This window comes from Mus musculus, chromosome 18 (assembly GCF_000001635.26).
Source record: "Mus musculus strain C57BL/6J chromosome 18, GRCm38.p6 C57BL/6J".
In the NCBI taxonomy this organism is placed as follows: domain Eukaryota; kingdom Metazoa; phylum Chordata; class Mammalia; order Rodentia; family Muridae; genus Mus; species Mus musculus.
The window spans coordinates 36,330,885-36,349,595 of record NC_000084.6 but is presented as its reverse complement, the minus strand read 5'-3'; the positions used below and the strand labels follow the sequence as shown (position 1 = coordinate 36,349,595).

The following is an 18,711-nucleotide window of genomic DNA, read 5'->3' as shown; positions in this document are numbered from 1 at the left end:
TGCCTGAACCCTGACCAAATCTATTATAAAATATACTAGAGTTCAAGTGTTGTCACCTCTTTTCCAGAATAACACCAACCACTTCAGTGTGTCCTTATCATGGTGTTCCCACTTCCCAAACCAGTCGATGTCTTAATGGCTCCCTAGGGCATACAACGCCTCAGCTAGACGCCCAAGCTTTTTCCCAACAGGTCCCAACTTCATACTCCAAACTCTCCATCCCAGATATACCCAGTAAACACTCCTTGAAGTTCAAGGCTCGGGTCTTTTTCCTCAGAGGGCCCCTTTTACCTGTCCTCACTCAAAACCCTCTCCGGTTTCACCTCCTCAACAGGTGTACACTCGGATCCTGCGCCCTTAGCAAGCGGCCCGGGTTCCCTGCGCCCACACCTACTCAACACCGGCTCACCCCAGCACCGGGCTCCCACTCCCAAGCAAGCTCGACCCTACACAGGTCGGTCGCGGAGCTACAGAAACCGCAGCCTAAGGCGAAGAAATCCAGCAGCTTCCGGCCGACATCCCTGGAGACAGGGTGGGGCGAGTCCCGCTCAGTTCCCAGCCCGGGGACTCCCGAGCCCAGCGGGCCCAGCAGACTGCGGGAGACACTCAGTCCGCCCCAGGGCGCCGGGCGAGGGCAGCAGTGGGGTCCTCTCTCCTCAGGAGCCGCGCGCCCCAACCCGCCGCTCCGCGGTCCCAGCCAGCTCTCCCCGCGCAGCCGCCCGCGTCTCCCAGCGCCCTAACCCAGGCTGGCCGCCCCACTCCAAACCCATAGCCCTCACCTCTCTGCTCCACGAAGCAGCCGCTCGCTGACCCCGTCCCGACTGAAGAAGACTGGACCGGACTACGCCAACAGCGCCGCACCTGTCGCGAGCCACTGAGCCGCAGCGGCGCGCCTGACGTCACCCGAGCCTCCTGCGCTGGAAGCCCGGAGTCACCTGATCTCCCTGGCAACGCGCGAGGGGGCGGCACCAAGCGAGGGCGGTGTCATAGCGCGAGCCCGCCCCCTCCTCTCTGCATCACGTTGGGGACTTAAGCCTGTCCCTTAGCTCCTTGTGGTCCCCGATCTGTATCTATAGTTTCACTCCGGGTCCTTGCGAGCACCCGGCCCCACGTCGCTAGGACCGGAGATTGGGAAAAAGGGTAGGGGGGCTGAGGACCAGCTTGGTACACATCATGTAGGGCTGCTGCTGCTGCTGCTGCCTGACCTCTTCTCCGCTGCTAGGTTCGGGGCCTGCTATAGATCTGTACGGGAGAGGACGAGAGCTGAGGCTAATGACTAAATCGCACTTTGGCTACTTCCCATAAACCTTGCTGCAGTAGTGTGACCAATGCATGAGAATGTAATGAGACGAATTGCAAGAATCCGAAGGGTAGGGCCAGAGTCCAGACCAGGACCTCTTGTTCCTCAAATCCCCTATTGCCACAAGGAGAGAAATTCCTGAACCGGTCGTGGTTCCGGAGAACACCCTATAACAAGCTTCCTAGTTCTACTGGGGGTGGGGGGAGGGAAGCTTAATTTTTCATTTTGGAAACTGATTTTTCTGGGCTGGAGTGTAAGATGTACTTCAGTGGTTGAGTACTTGGGAAGCATGTGCAGATCTAGACTGATTCCCTAAACCTGCCTAGAAAGGAGAAAGTGGTCCAAATTCCTCGAGTTGGTTGCTATACTGGTATCTCTACACCTCTGTCACTACCCAGTCCTAACAAATAGACCTGACAATGTAAACAAATGAGATGAAAATCTGGACAGGGCCTCACTGTTGCTGACTTCCACTTCAGCTTTAGCCTCCCACTCCCTGAACCTCCAAAAGAGGTTTTCTGTCCGTCGTCCCTGCCTTTCCCACAATAGGATCTTTGACCAAGAAGTTAATTTACAACTAACTTCTACTGAGTATCTTTAGAGGCCAGGCTGTTAAGATATATAGCAATGGAAAATCAGGAATACCTGGCCATAGTTCATATCTTTTTTTGTTTTGTTTTGTCTTGTTTTTTCACGACAGGGTTTCTTTGTGGAAAAGAGCAAGAACCCTGGCTGGCCTGGAACTCTGTAGACCAGGCTGGCTTCAAACTCAACATCCACCCGTCTCTGGCTCCAGAGTGCTGGGATTAAAAGCATGTGCCCATTTTCTTGGTTTATTTTATTTATTATGTATTAATTTTGAAACAGGAGCTCATGTTTCCCAGACTGGCTCTGAACTCCCTATATAGCTGAGGATGGCAAATTTATGATCCTCCTGCCTCTACCTGAGTGCTAGGATTACAGTGAGTGAAACTGTACCTGCTTCTATTTGCTAAGGATCAAACCATCCCATGCCGGGCGAGAACCCTACCAACTAGCATATCCTAGCTTCTACATTTAGGTTTTGTTAATAACATATACATGGAAGAAAGACAGCTGTGGAAAACAGAGGAGCACCACAGCTGCACTAAGAAAGAGCTAAAGGAGAAAAGAGATTGAAAACAGGAGCCCTGGACTATTATTCCAGCGTGAAAGGTGGTGGGGTAAGAGGGTCATCAAAGGTTCAAGGTCAGCCTGGGCTACAGAATGAAACCCTAGTTTGTTTATTTTAATAAAAAAGAAAGGAGCCGGGTGGTGGTGGCACACACCTTTAATCCCAGCACTTGGGAGGCAGAGGCAGGCAGATTTCTGAGTTCGAGGCCAGCCTGGTCTACAAAGTGAGTTTCAGGACAGCCAGGGCTATAGAGAGAAACCCTGTCTCGAAAAAAACAAACCAAAAAAAAAAAAAAAGGAAGGAAGGAAGGAAGGAAGGAAGGGAAGGGAAGAGAGAGAGAGAGAGAAAAGAAGAGAAAAGAAAAGAAAAGAAAAGAAAAGAAAAGAAAAGAAAAGAAAAGAAAAGGAAAGAAAGCAAGCTTGAGTCCAGGAGGAGAACGGTGAGGAGGAAGTGGGTAAGGGTCAGAGGCAGGCAGCCTGGGGTGTCTGGTGGAACAGAGGAACCCTCCACCTAGACAAGTCAGAGCAGAGATGAGAGGAGTGAGTTGGGCCAGAGTGAGGTTTGAGGGACCCTGGGGACGGGGGAAAGGAAGAAGTGGGAAGTGATTTTGGCAGCTGAAAGGGAAGAAGAGGTAAAGGCAGGCTAAGAGGATCACAGGACAGCAGAGAGGCTGCAAGAGGAAGGCCTGAAAGGAAGGAAGAAACAGGCTCTTCAAGACAACAGCACACACCTGTGGCGGCTGACGTGGCTTCAGGGCCACATGATAGGCTGACAAGAGCAGCTGTGTTCATTAGCCTCTGAGGACTAAAGGTCATCCAAATGTATCCCCAAAACTCTCTCTGGCATGTCATGTGGTTTGAGCCACTCTGCAGAACTATGAAGCAGGGGGAAAAGCAAATGTGGAGGTATCCACAACTGCATCCTAACAACTGCATCCTGACAACTGCATCCTAACAACTGCATCCTGACAGTATTCATCAAGACATGGTCCTGACAATTCTGTTCATCTAGAGAACCCTGACTAATACAGGCTTTGTCTTTTTTGTCCGGAATATTTCTAGGCCCTTGCTAACATGTCTCCTTGTCTCTACTCTGGTGAGCAAGGGGGAGATGAGGAGGAAGTGTGATGGCCTTGAAAGAGAACGTCATGACATCTGTTTAAGGCTGGGACACAGGAGGGCTGTTCTGAGGAAGAAAGGGCATCTTTTCTGTATGGCTTCTGACGACTCCCCTTTTCTGAGTAGGTAGGGTCACAGTGAAGAGACCGTTATCAAAGAAAAAGCAAAACATCCATTACCCTACCTCTGTCAATGATGGAAGGAGCTGCTAGCTTGTGAATAAAAAAATACAGGGTTGCTGCTGACAGGTTCCAAGAACCAGTGATGTGGCCAGCAGGGGGCACAGCCACATGCCTTTCTCCTCAGATTTGACCATGTCCCAGGATAAGCATTAGGCCCTGTGTAAAAGTTGCTGGACTTTCATCAGGTTTCTTCACAATAGCAGTGGGTATGTTTCTGTTCCTGGGGAAAAAAAAAAAAAGAAGTGTGGTAAAGCGTATGTCTTGGGAAGTCCACTAACCACAGAGGTTTCCACATGTGTTCATGCATAGCAGTCATCCAAAGACTATGGAGGCAGCATGGGTCAGTGAGAAGAATCTATGCTCTGAGGTTTGTTCATCTGGGAACTTGGGCAAGTCTTGCTTCTCTCAGTAAAATGATGCCACCACTTACCTCACAAGACTGTTGTGAATTCTAAGTGACTCCCAGGGCACAGGAAACCCAGATTCATAACTTTGGCTCTATCACTGAACTACTCTCCCAGAGAGTTCACACTTATAAAAGCCTATTACAAAAACCATTCTAGGAGTTATGGGTGTAGTTTGGTGGGTAGAATGCTTGGCTAGCGTACATGAGGCCCAGTATTTGACCTAGAACCACACAAACCAGGCATGGTGGTGCACATCTGTAATCATAGCGATTAGAATATAAAAACAGAAGGACTCAGAGTTCATCCTAAGCTATTGAGAATTCACAGTGAACATTTTTTAAAATTTAATTCTTGGACGAGGGGTGTAGTTACGTTGGTAGAGTGCTTGCCTGGCATGCATGAAGCCCTGAGAGAGATTCCACATAAACAGTAAATAGTGCCGTATAAAACTGGCAGTGGTCGTACATACCCGTAGTCCCAGGAATTGGGAAGTAGAAGCAGGAACATAGGAACTCTTGTTCAAAGTTGTCTTCAGCTACATAGCAAGTTCTGGAGCAGCCTGGCATACATAAGACCCCATCTCCAAAGGAGGAGAGCTAGTTTCTAGTTACCCTGGCTGGGTCCTCCAGACATCCACCACCTGCAAGAATACCAGGCATCGTGGGAGTTCCCCGTCCACAGTGAAACTGAACTGTAAACTGCCAAATCCTTTGTGCCCTCGCCATTCATGGAAAGAGCACCATGCCAGTTACGTTGGCTAAGGTACATTCTAAGAAAGGGAGGGTCTAGACCAATGCCTCGGTAAAGGTGCGTATTCTGGGTCTCAGAGCATCTGCATCAGGGGCTCAATGAGTGAACAGATAGAGGAACAAGCAAAGGTAACTGTGATTTATGATGATGTAAGCTCAGGCTGATGGATCCTTTATTGAGTGAATAAAGGAGTGGATGAGTGATTCAACACATAAGCAAAGATGACAGAGGAATGGTAGACAGCCAGAAGACCAATCTAAGCAGATGTGAAAACCAGGAAGTTCTGGAAAAAGAGACACTGAGCAGATGGCGAGGAGTTTTTGAGATAATGGATTCTTCTGTTAGGCACACGGGGTGTGGATCTGGAAGGACAGGATTTTAGTGGGACACTGTGACTTACTGGCCATGTGACCTAGAACAAGTTGACTTAACTGCTGAGCAATTGTTCCCTAGATTGTAAAACTGGAGATAAGATTGTTAATTGCTTTACAGCAACCCTGAGCATTGACTGAGAAGCCTATGGAATCAAAGCCTGGGGCCCAGTAAGAGTTTTATTAAGAGCTAAACAGAAATCACTCAACTTCCTTGAACTGGGAAATGGGAACAGGATGCACTGTTTTATGAAGAAAGCTTTGGGAGTAGAATGCAGGTTGGGTCTGTAGGTCATGGCAAAGGCTCAGCCTCAGAGGACCAAGGATCAGTAGCTAGAAGCCACAATGCCCAAGAAAGGAAGCCTGCCCCCACCCCTGGTGGACCCTGTATGGGAGTTGGAGCCAGGCACACAGCACCTTCAGGAACCCTATTATGAATGTCAGTAGCTACATAAATCGAACATCTTGTTGGCTTACAAGGCCAACAGGAAATGCTGGAACATTTCTCCTCAGTCAAGCACAGCAAATTTTAAAGTTCAAGAGAAGTCTACCAAGACCTGGCTCATTTCAGTGCCACTCCCACTTCCAAGGGAGGCAAAAGACAGATGTGAATGTGACCAGGCATGTTCAAAACCCAGGGAAGAATGGCCAGAGTCTCCCTCTATGAAGTAGGTTTAAAGAAATGAAGGGGGAGGGGGGATCACTTCCAGGCTGGTAACAGGCCTGTAAACTCAGCACTTGGAGGTGGGGGCAGGAGGATCAGAAGTTTGAGGTCAGCCTCAGCTACAGAGTTTGCGGCTAGCCTGGGCTATACAGCCTGTCTCCTCGTCCAGTGCTCTGATGGAATTTAAAGTGCAAGTGAAGGAACGAAACTCAAAGTTGCTGTCAGCCTCTGGCTGTGGTCTTCATCTCTACAATAGGTCTCAGTTTTGTGCCTTCCTATAATCTACATTTGCAAATTCTGACCTTCAAGTCACAGCGGCCTTTGCTGCAAGTGCCTAAGGACTAGTCTAATCACTTTAAGCAGAAGTGATAACGTGTGAATTCCTGAAACCAAAAGTCCAAACATTCATCTGAGCGACAGCTCTACCTGGATCCAGGTGAAACCCCGACAGCAGGAATCTCCTCTCTGGTTCTCTCCCTGTTTCTTCCAAGTGTCTTCATTCAGGACTACTGAGGCAGGCAGTCCCTCAGCATCTGAGGACTTTCTCCCAGCTGAGAGTCTCATAGACTAAAGGCTTCCAACAGCACCCGGGAAGCTCCAGGATGGAATCTTGGGTTTGAATGGCGTATGGAACTGGCTTTCTTCTGAATGCGTGCTTGTAGGCAGGGGTGTGAAGCCTTGGCTGGTCCTGTGTTCTCCTCTGGAGCTAGACATAAACTCATTCTCCTTAAATTTCACAGGAGGAAGAAATGGCTTCCCAAGGAACGTGGGAGTTCAGTAGCCAAAAGTAGGAGCTGACCCCTACAGGCCGCCAACACTACAAGCATCAGCCCATTGAAAATTCTAGAAGGCTTATGTCATAGGCTATTCTAATAGGCTTCGATTCACTTGAGAATCACTCACCTTCTCTGGTGTTCCAGCAACGGGACATCCAATGGGGAGGCACCTCCGGCACTCGGAGACAGCCACTGAGAGCCATGGACTGGGGTTTGGCTTTACGGAAATGTATCTTTCTCTGAAAGCATAGTTTCTGAGGAAGGCACTTCAAGGAGCACTTAATGCCCTGAGTGTGTTTGTACAGCCTCTGGGGCTCTCAAGGGGTAGCACATAAATGCAGGCATTTCAAACTCTAACCCTCTGAAACATTGATTCCTACATGGCCCGGCATCCTGATAGTGATCTTAGAGGAGCCAGTCCCAGAGGAGTGCACATTTTTCTCCTGGGCTGGGTCTCAGCTGACTACAATAAAGCCCCAACAACTCTGAAACATCTTCCTGCTCTTTAACCTTTTAAAGAAACAAAAAGGAAAAAGAAAGAAAACCAGCATATATAATTTGGAAATGGTAAACCTTTGCATTTCTATTTAAAAAATAAGCCAAGGATAATGTAGTATGGGACACACTAAGGGTAAAGGTAGGGAGACATTAAATCCACATATCCAACACGTTTGCAGAGTAACAGCCATGTGCCAGGGGTTATATCAGGCTCTGGAAATGTAGCAACGAGGAATACAAGTTAGCCAGTTGCGGTGGCTAAAATGAACTGTCAGCATTGGGGAAGTGGAGACAGGAAGATCAGGAGTTCAGGCCATCCTTGGCTACATAATGAGTTGGAAACTAGCCTGGGATACATGTGACCCTGCCTTAAAGGTCAGAAAGGCAAATCATATTCAGAGGAACATGGAAATTAAGTGGCAGGGTGGAGGCTGAGGTCCATAGACCCCTACCTGCCTTTAGCTTTAACTTTCTTCTAGCTTGCAGATGAGAGATGACTGGGGGTGGAGGGGACTACAGTAAACCGGAGAACAAACTTTATGCAAAGGAGGCAACTGCTCTATTTAAGTAGCAGCAATTTGTCAAGGGGAACATGGCTTGGGGAGCCAGGCTCTCTGATTTGTTATAGTGGTTTTCAGATAGGGTCTTGCTATTTAGCATTAGCTGGCTTTGGTCTCAGTCTGTAGACCAGGCTGACTGTGTTGATCGTCTCCTAAGTGTTACCACCCAACTCAGGTTTTGTAATATCCCTCTCCTCTCCTCCCCCCGCCCCCTGCCATGTGTGTGTGTGTGTGTGTGTGTGTGTGTGTGTGTGTGTGTGTGTTTGTGTGTATGTCCATTGTCAGTCCCTATCTTCTATCTTTCATCTCGTTTGAGGCAGGGGTTGTTGGTGTTCGTTGTGCACACCAGGCTGGCTGGCCCCTGAGCTTCCATCTCTGCCTCCCATCTCACTGTAGGAGGCCTAGAATTACTGATGTGTGCCTGCCACTCTGCTCATCATGTGGGGTACAAACTCATCTTCATGCTTGTGTACACTTTCTTTACACATGGAGCCATCTCACCAGCTCCCATTTTCTTTTTCTTTTCATCAAAACCCAGCAAACAGTATTTAATGGAAAACAAAAACAAAGCAAAACCAAGTTTCAAAATACTGTAATAGTCAAACAAAATCCACGGGGTCCCTGGAGTGGCAGGATTCCAGACCAAAAACCTGAATCTAACTATGAGAAGAAACTAGTATAGGTGATGCTTATCTCTTGTGTTGTTGTTGTTTTGTTTTGAGACAGGGTTTCTCTGTGTAGCCCTGGCTGGCCTGGAACTCACTCTGTAGCCCTGGCTGACATCGAACTCACAGAGATCTGCCTGCCTGTTTCCTGAGTGCTAGGACTAAAGTCATGCATACCACTACTCAATCTCTTAGGTTGATTTTTTTAGAAGACTAAGGTAAGAGAGAAGCAAAGGCCTTTGGGAATGGTAACTGGGGGCGGAGGGTGGGGGAGTAGCTGGAACATTCCAATCCCATGGTATGGAGGAGGTTGGCGTAGAACCATTTTATACAACGCTGACAGGCCATGCTTATCTGAAAGGGAAAATTTAACTTTAGGGCGGACTTCATGTTATATCTGAGGCCCTAATAATGATCATTATGCTGTCAGCACGCAAGACTTGGTTCAAAATAATTCTCTCTTGCAAGTCACAATCTACCCACTTCTTGGTCCTTCCATGTCGCCTCTGTCTGCGGCCTCCCATACCTGGCAAGCTTTTCATTCTTGCTGGTCCGTTTGATAAGAGATGGTAGCAACAGGGAAACATAGGGAAGGTTTATCCAGGGTGGTCTGTAACTGGAGTTGCTCTCTGGTGGTGCCAGGGTATCTTCCTATTCTAGTCTTTGGAGAGAAAAGGAGAGGGGAGACACAGAATTGCTTCTGCTACCAATAGAATAGCTCCAGCTGGCCTTGATGGAGAATGCCTGTAATCCCAGCACTGTGGGAGGTTGATGCAGAAGGGTCATGAGTTCAAAGCCAGCCTTGGCTATCTATGGAGTTTAAGGCTAACTTTGGCTTCATGAGGAGATCCTGCCTCAACAAAAAACCACCACCACCTTGGACTGAAGAGACAGCTCAGGGTTTAATAACACTGCTAGCTCTTTCAGAAGACCCAGGCTCAGTCACCAGCACCCACACAGTGGCTCACAGCTGTCTGCAACTCCAGTTCCAGGGAATCTGACGCCCTCTTCTGCTCTCTGAGGGCCCCTGCATGCACAGAGTACATACATACAGACAGGTGCACACATATATACTATCTATCTATCTATCTATCTATCTATCTATCTATCTATCTATCTGTCTATCTATCCATCCATCTATCTGTCCATCTACCTATCTATCTGCATCAAGCCCATGGATTCTGGCCCATGCCTGTAAGCCCAACTTTATGGAAGCTGAGACAGGAGAATTACCCAGCAAGCAGCACTCAAGGCCAGCCTAGGTCAACCTGAGCTTCAGAGAGAAACACTCTCAAAAACAAAACAACAAAGCAACAAAACCCCACACCATCAACAGATAATTACTCCACAAGAAAGTATTCATACTTAAAACGTATAAGGGACGAGGCTGGAGGGATGGCTCAGTGGTTAAGGGCACTGACTGCTCTTCCAGAGGTCCTGAGTTCAATTCCCAGCAACCACATGGTGGCTCACAACCATCTGTAATGGGATCCCATGCCCTCTTCTGAAGACAGCTACAGTGTACAGTGTACTCACATTCATAAAATAAATAAATAAATCATAAAAAAACTTATAAAGGAATCCCATCCTTGGATCTTAACAAGATCAGAAAACCTCTGTTTACTAGAAGAATTGTTTCAGAAGGAAATGAGATCTGGCACAGAAAAAAAAAATCCCAGTTCTATCAGCTCTCAAGATAGTAACTTTACAACCATCTGCCAGTGTGTTTCATCAGAGCAGAACAGCACTGTGGAGCAAGGGGACAGCTTTGCTATTGCTGCTGCTGCTGCTGCTGCGGCTGCCTCCAACACCTCCTTCTGTTGCTTGGATAGAGCACCGGCATGTGGCTCTGCTGCGAGATTCTTAGAAGATCCAGACAAGTGCTGCTGGCTGCAGCCTTCTATTTCTGTTTGCACCATGAGGCTCCAAATTCCAACGCCTCTGGGATCTTCTCCTAGGAAGCCACTCAAACCACACACAAGGAGGACTTCCATACCTTCTGGGAGGCAGAAACATAGTTTACACACACACACACACACACACACACACACCCCTTCTGCTGTGGAAATCATTTGATCACCCTATGGCTTCTCTTATTCTGGGGGAGGGAGCACAGTGCTATGCAGGGCTAGGAGTGTCCAGGGGGCTGTGGTCTTCTATGTTCTCACTTTGGGACCAGAATCATTAACTTAATCTTTTTGAGCCTCAATTTTCTCATCTGTTAACTGGGAATAAGGAAAGGACCAACCACCTAGAAGGCTCAGGTTCAACCACCAGTGTCCCAGGAAACTTCTGCTCAGTCCATTCACACCATACAAGTTAAAAGGTTGTAGTATTTAATTGCTGGGTCTCTTGGTTTGTTTTTGAGACAGGCTCTCATGCATCCAGGCTGATCTTAAAACTCTCACCTTGGGGCTGGTGAGATGGCTCAGTGGGTAAGAGCACCCGACTGCTCTTCCGAAGGTCCAGAGTTCGAATCCCAGCAACCACATGGTGGCTCACAACCATCCGTAACAAGATCTGACTCCCTCTTCTGGTGTGTCTGAATACAGCTACAGTGTACTTACATATAATAATAAAATAAATAAAATTAAAAAAAAAAAAAAAAACTCTCACCTTGAAGTTCTGATTCTTCTGCTTTCACCTCCCAAGTGCTATTGTTACAGGAACGTACCACCATGGTCGTTTTATGAAAGATGATCAGGAGCCATTGTGATGTGGGGTGGCCAGGGCCAGTCAATTGCTATTCTTTAGCTGCAGCGGTAGAGACACAACTTTTGTTCATGTCACATCCAGAGCTTTATATATGCTGCTTTTACCTGGCTCTCTGGCCACGTTAGCCTCTATCCAGGTGAGAGTGGGGCCATTCTGCCCCCAGCTCCAGGAGCCTGGAGAGGCTAAATTGGCAGCCACAAGATGTGGAGCCCACCCGTACCAGAGTAGGCACGAACCACCACACCTGGCTGGAGGCAGATCTTACATTCGGTAAGTTGCACATCTTTTAAGGAGCACAGTTAATGGATTTTGACACATCCCCTGTATCATCACACCACTTAAGTAATATTTCCATAGCCTGCCATATTTTCCTGTATATGGATTCCTGGGTTCCATCCAGAGCCTCTGAATCCAGAGTTCGGAGCCTATGGATCTCCTGGTGTGACGAGCCCTTCTCAGGAGCAGGTGCATATCAACCTTGGCAGTTATACCCTCTGGGTCCTCAAACTCTGCAGCTCTTTTCCTCCATCTAGATGGGCCAACTGATGATTGGCAGTTTGTCACTTCCCCAGGCCCCGCCTCCACCCCTGTTCAGGCCTTCTCCATTATCTCACACTACACCCTGGTTCCTGCTCTCTGCTGGCCTAGGCTGGAGATCTAGCTTGAAGTATAACCTCACACTGATTCTCCCAGACTTAGAGGGGTCCATGCCCTGTAGAATCTAGGCTGAGAGATCAAAGCCTCCTGTCTCCTGCAGGAAGCACTTTAATAATACAACATGTGAGGTCTAGGTAGACACAGTACCTTCCATTGCACCTTAGACATAGTACCCTACACTGCACCTTAGACTCAGTACCCTCCATTGCACCTGAGACACAGTACCCTACACTGCACCTTAGACACAGTACCCTACACTGCACCTTAGACACAGTACCCTACACTGCACCTGAGACACAGTACCCTCCATTGCACCTGAGACACAGTACCCTACACTGCACCTTAGACACAGTACCCTACACTGCACCTGAGACACAGTACCCTCCATTGCACCTGAGACACAGTACCCTACACTGCACCTTAGACACAGTACCCTACACTGCACCTGAGACACAGTACTCTCCATTGCACCTGAGACACAGTACCCTCCATTGCACCTGAGACACAGTACCCTACACTGCACCTGAGACACAGTACCCTCTATTGCACCTGAGACACAGTACCCTACACTGCACCTTAGACACAGTATCCTACACTGCACCTGAGACACAGTACCCTCTATTGCACCTGAGACACAGTACCCTACACTGCACCTTAGACACAGTATCCTACACTGCACCTTAGACACAGTACCCTCCATTGCACCTGAGACACAGTACCCTCCATTGGAAAGACCCATCCACTCTGCCATTCTCCTGCTCTCAGGTAAAATGTCACCTCTGCTATCACCCGTGACTGTGATGTGTACCCATCTGTTTCTGCTCTTTAGACTGGGAGGGAGTTACATTTTCAAATTCTAAGTCGTTATCAGGGCTGATAAGTTCTTGTAGGAACTTTTGCTCCCTCTGTATCCTCTCTGCCTGATCCTTCTGGTCAGTTACTACAGCCTTCAGACTGTGCCTAGACTCACCAAACTTCTTCCTGATCCCAGAACTTTGTCCTTTTTTATTTGGTTTGGGTTTTTTTGTTTGTTTGTTTTTAAAGATTAATTTATTTTGTTATTTTTATGAGTACACTGTAGCTGTTTTCAGACACACAACCAGTAGAGGGTATCAGATCCCATTACAGATGGTTGTGAGCCACCATGTGGTTTCTGAGGCTTGAACTCAAGACCTCTGGAAGAGCAGTCAGTGCTCTTAACCACTGAGCCATCTCTCCAGCCCTGGTTTTGGTTTGTTGAGACAGGGTTTCTCTGTGTAGCCCTGGATGTCCTGGAACTTGCTCTTTAGACCAGGCTGTCCTTGAACTCACAGAGATCCACTTGCCTCTGCCTCCTGAGTGCTGGGATTAAAGGCGTGTGTGTCACTTCCAGCTCAGGACCCTTTGGCTGGAATGCCCTCCACCTTGTTTCTGCCTGGGTGGCTCCCTCCCGACACCTACTGCTCAGATGTCACCTCTCTCCCTGGCTGACACCCACTGTTCAGATGTTGCCCTTTTCCCTGGCTGGTCAATCACAGTCCTTCCCTCATTGGTCACTCTCATAATACGACCTTTCTTTCCTACTAGGACTTATTACTGATACCGCTCATTCATTTTGTTGCTTTGTTTGTTGAGATAGGGTCTCCTGGCCTCTTTCTGTCTCCTTTCCACAGTTTGACTTGTTGGTTGAAATATGCAGTCTTCTTTCTAGCTTCTTTGAGGTAGTGTGTTTTTGAGGTTCACTCATTGTATTAGTTGCTTTCTGTTTCAGTAATAAAACTCTGATCATTATCAACTTGGGGAGGAAGGGTTTATTCGGCTTACATTTTCATGTCACAATCCATCATCAAGGGAAGTCAGGACAGGAACTCAATCAGGAACCTGGAGACAGAAACTACCGCAGAGGCCATGGAGGATGCTGCTTATGGCTTGTTCTTCCCAGCTTGCTCACCTGCTTCCTTATAGAACCCAAGACCGCCTGCCTAGGAGTGACACCACCCACGGTGGGCTGTGGCCTCACACATGAGTCATTAATCAAAGGGGGAAAAAATGCCTTCCAGACATGCCCGCAGGCCAATCTGATAGAAGCAATTAAGAGGCAATTCTTCTATTGAGGTTTCTTCTTCCCAGATAACTCCAGTTTGTGTCAACTTGACAAAATGAATCAGCATACTCACAAACTCCTGTTGTAGCATTCGTCGGTCTGTTGGTCCTTTTTATTAGTGAATGATAAGCCGTTGTTGGAATCTACCGTAATCTATTCACCGTTGATGGATACCTGGGCCGTTTCCAGTTTGGGATATTATGAGCAAAGCTTCTCAAACAATCCCTGTCTTTGTATGACCAGATATTTTTCTTTCTCCTCTTAGTGAATGTTTATTATTGAGCTTGCTGGGCTTATGAAAAGAGTATGTTCAGTTTTATAAGGAGTTCTAACTTTTCCCAAAGTAATTGTTCTAGTTCATACTCCCTTTTTGTTTTTGTTTTTGTCTTTTGAAGACAAGGTTTCTCCGTGTAGCCCTGACCTTCCTGGACTAGTTCTCCTTCTTGTTAGCAACATGCAAGCTTTCTTTCTTTTTTAACTTTACTATTTATTTTTAATTATGTATATGTATGTGTATGTGTATCTATGTGGTTATGTGCACCTGAGTACAGCGCCCTCAGAAGCTGGAGGCATTGCATCTCCTGGAGCTGGAGTTACAGGTTGGTGCTGGGAACTGAACTCTGGTCCTCAGGGCAAAGCCGCAAGTGCTATCATTTCAGCCGCTACGCTAGAATTCTAATTGTTCCATATTCTTACCAGCACATGTTATTTCTAGTTCTTTTTTAGAATTGCTGCTGTTGTTGTTGTTGTTGTTGTTTGTTTGTTTTCTTTGAGAAATGATCTCACTATGCCATCCTGGCTGTCTTGGATATCACTATGTAGACCAGGCTGGCTTTGAATTCATAGAGATCCACTTGTCTTTGCCTCCTGGCTGCTGGGCTTAGAAGCATGTGACATTTTCAGTCTTTCAAAGTTTAGCTATTCCGAACTTTGGTGGTTGCCTTATACCCCAGTATTTGGGAGGCTGAGGCAGGGAGATCTGTGAGTTCCAGGTCAGCTAGGACTACATAGTGAGACCTTGTCTGAAAACAAACAAACAAACAAACAAACAAACAATAACAATAAACTTACCCATTCTAATTGATGCATGATATTACATCATTACCTAATTGGATTTTTTTTTTTTTTTGAGGCAGGGTTTCTCTGTGTAGCCCTGACTGTCCTGGAACTCACTGGCCTCCAACTCAGAAATCTGCCTGCCTCTGCCTCCCAAGTGCTGGGATTAAAGGCATGTACCACCACTGCTCAGCTCTCATCCATATTTTAATTTGATTGTCTTAGTACTCTAAATTGTAAATAAAAAATCTATTGTGGAAAAAATATATCTTTAGGGCTGAAGAGATGGCTCAGCAGTTAAGAGTGAGCACTGCAGAAACATGAGAACTGAGTTCTGAACCCAGCACCCACACAACAACTGTCTAGTCCCTTACATGCCTGTAATTACAGCTCTATAGAGGACAGAGACCAGAGGATCGCTCAGGCTTGCCAGCTGTCCGACTAGCCAAAAACAAACAAACAAAAAGCATAAAAACACACAAGCATAACTCACTGGAGATCCAAGCTGCCTCTGAGAGTCTCTGTTACTTCAAGGCCAGACTAATCTAACATAGTGAGACCATGTCTCAAAAATAACTAAGAAGGGCTGGAGAGATGGCTCAGAGAGATTAATCAGAGATTAAGAGCATTGGCTGTTCTTCTAGAGGCCCTGAGTTCAATTCCCAGCAGCCACAGGGTGGCTTGTACAGGTTGAACTATCTTGTCCAGCTAGATACTCAATTATTCTAACATTGTTAAAAAGTAAGTACCTGGTGGGGCGTGGAGGCTCACACCTTTAATCCCAGCACTTGGGAAGCAGAGGCAGGTGGATCTCTGTGAATTCAAGGCTGATTGGTCTATACAGTAAGTTTTAGGCCATCCAGGATTACACAGTGAGATCCTATCTCAACAAAACAAAACACCTGGGAAGAGGTGGAAAATAAGAGATAGATATGATTAAGATGCATTCTAGGGCTGGAGAGGTGGCTCAGCAGTTAAGAGCACCGACTGCTCTTCTGAAGGTCCTGAGTTCAAATCCCGGCAACCACACAGTGGCTCACAACCATCCTTAATGAGATCTGACGCCCTCTTCTGGAATGTCTGAAGACAGCTACGATGTACTTACATAATTGAATAAATCTTAAAAAAAAAAAGATGCATTCTATATATGTATAAAAATTTCAGAGAATAAATTAAAATTTTATGAGGTACCTCTTCACCTATAATTATTCAGATGTCCATCTTCGAATTATTATTGATCTCTCTCACTGGTCTGTAAGTTCCATGTATTTGTTCTAGTTTCTTTTCCACCTCTGCCACTTCCTTCCAAGCAGAGAAAGCAAGGAAAGGGCTTGATGCTGCTAAGATCCTGGAGGGCTGGAGAGATGGCTCGGTGGTTAAGAGCACTGACTGTTCTTCCAGAGGTCCTGAGTTCAAATCCCAGCAACCACAGGGTGGCTCACAACCATCTGTAATGGGATGCCCTCTTCTGGTGCATCTGAAGAGAACAACTGTGTACTCATATAAAATAAATAAATAAAAATCTTAAAAAAGAAAGAAAGAAAAATACTGTCTGGAGAGCAGTAGAAAGGGTCATAGCACAATGAGACTCGATGTGGGACACCTGGGTCCTGACCCAGTGGGAACAAACCTCAAAGCAGGGGAGAATGCACCCAAGTGTCCAGTGAGCATCAGAGAAAGGGTTATGTTTCATTGGCTTCCAGTGCCATGTGCCAGGCTTCCGGGCTGCACAGTAGGAATCGATAGGCAGAGGCACTGAGACAACCCCTGAGAGGGGCTGAGAGGGGCTGAGAGGGGCGGACAGGCCAAGCAGCTCTACTTACTGCAAGTTGGTTGCCACAGTAACTGCAGGAAAAAAACAAAACAAAACAAAACAAAACAAAAACAAAAACAACCAACCAAACAAACAAAAAACCACGAGAGGCACAGGATGAGAGGAGGGGTCACAAGAGGTTTCCTAGTCACGCTCACCTCACAAGTACTAATGCTTTTTGTGCACCATGTACCAATTTAAACACTGGAGATCCTTGTTGGGAAGCCAAGTTCTGTCCATGGGGAGGGAGGGAACACCGGTCGTTATTATCAAGCCAGTTATGGTGACGGATGCTTGTAGCCTCTGCGTGCCGTGCTCTGAGGCAGGACAACCTGGAATCTGAGCTTAGCTTGGGCTGAGTTTTAGGCCAGTCTGGGACTGCATAGCAAGACCCTGTATCAATAACAAAACAAGAAAGACTCTACCCAGAGCAACTACAACTTACACACTGCTGGTGCAAATGAGTATAGTTTGTGAGAGTGCAGCCACTTCTCACAAAGGCAAAATGCAACCGGGCGTGGTGGTGCACGCCTTTAATCCCAGCACTTGGGAGGCAGAGGCAGATGGATTTCTAAGTTCGAGGCCAGCCTGATCTACAGAGTGAGTTCCAGGACAGCCGGGGCTATACAGAGAAACCCTGTCTCGAAAAACCTAAAAAAAAAAAAAAAAAAAAAAAAGGCAAAATGCAATCAATTACTCAATCTAGGTGATAAGCCTGTAGGTTCATAATAAAAAGCTGAAGGAAAAAATAAGCCAATGATATGCATATTAATAAAGATGGATCCCCCAAAGCAAATCAAAACGGTGGTGGCCACTGTAGGTAGGACTATAGCTCAGTGGAGGAGCACAGGCCTCGCTGGCACAAGGGCCAGAGTCAACCCTCAGCACCAAGAAAAACAAACAAAAACCAAAACAACTACACAGAAAGCTACACACTGGGGCCAGCAAGACCCAGGGGACAAAAGCACTTGTCCCACAAGCCTGATGACCTGCATTTGACACCTGGAACCTGCTGTGGAAGGAGCTCCTGAAAGAAAGAACTGTCTTCTACAGGCATGTGCTCTACATGTGCACTCTGGCTCTCTGTGTGTCTCTGTCTGTCTGTCTGTCTGTCTCTTACACACACACACACACACACACATACATACACACACACACACACACACACACACACACACACACACACACACCTGTTTTAAAAAGGCTACCCACTATAAGATTTCATTCAGATTGAAGGAGGAGCTACAAGAACAGAAACGGGGGCAGAGGCAGGCAGTGGTTAGAGCTGAAGGGTAGATTAGTGCCAAAGCACAGAGAAAGGTTATAGAGGCAGCGGAAGTGTACTGCTATATTTTGGTTTTGATGATGGCTACACAGCCACATTTGTCAATGCTCATAGGACTATATCCTTAAAAGGGTGACTGCCCGTAAATTGTGCCTTTAAAAAATAAGTAGAGAAAAAATAATAAGTAGAGAACACACCATATGTAGAAAAGTCATTGAAAGACAAGTTGCTTGAAGGCAAGAATCTGATCGTCTTGTTTAATGTCTTTTAAAACAGTGGGCACCTAGTAAACTCAGAAAAATATTAGTCAATATTCACAGCAAGCGTTTTTCCCAAATGAAATTGCTGTGTTGTCGGGACCCGCTGGCTGTGAATCTCTGTGGAGGTTGCCTCGGCTCACAGCAGGTGGCCAAAGGGTGCTTGCTGAACCTGGGTTTGGCCCTGTGTCATTCCTGTGAGGTTCCGGATATTTCCCACTGCATCCTCTGGAATAGCATTCTTCGGTGTCCTGTAATCTCTGGAAGGAAGACATTTAGGGGACCAGCAACAGCTTCAACAGGTGACAACAACAGATGTTCTAACAGGGACCCCGGGGAACCCCAGGTCATTTTCCTTTCTTCAGTGACTCTTGGGTCAAAACCACTTTTTTTTTTCTACA

At 46.9% G+C, this 18,711-nt stretch overlaps 1 protein-coding gene across 2 annotated transcripts in view; it reads right to left on the bottom strand.

Annotated features, from left to right (window-relative positions):
• Cystm1 (cysteine-rich transmembrane module containing 1) overlaps positions 1 to 972 on the bottom strand; it is a 54,356-nt gene extending 53,384 nt beyond the window's left edge. Inside the window, exon 1 of one of the 2 annotated variants that reach the window (NM_001081365.1) lies at positions 780 to 972. The gene's annotated coding sequence lies outside the window, so the exon portion shown is untranslated. The remainder of the gene's footprint in view (positions 1 to 779) is intronic. The other variant, NM_001368637.1, reaches the window with a different exon arrangement.
• Positions 973 to 18,711: the final 17,739 nt, after the last annotated feature.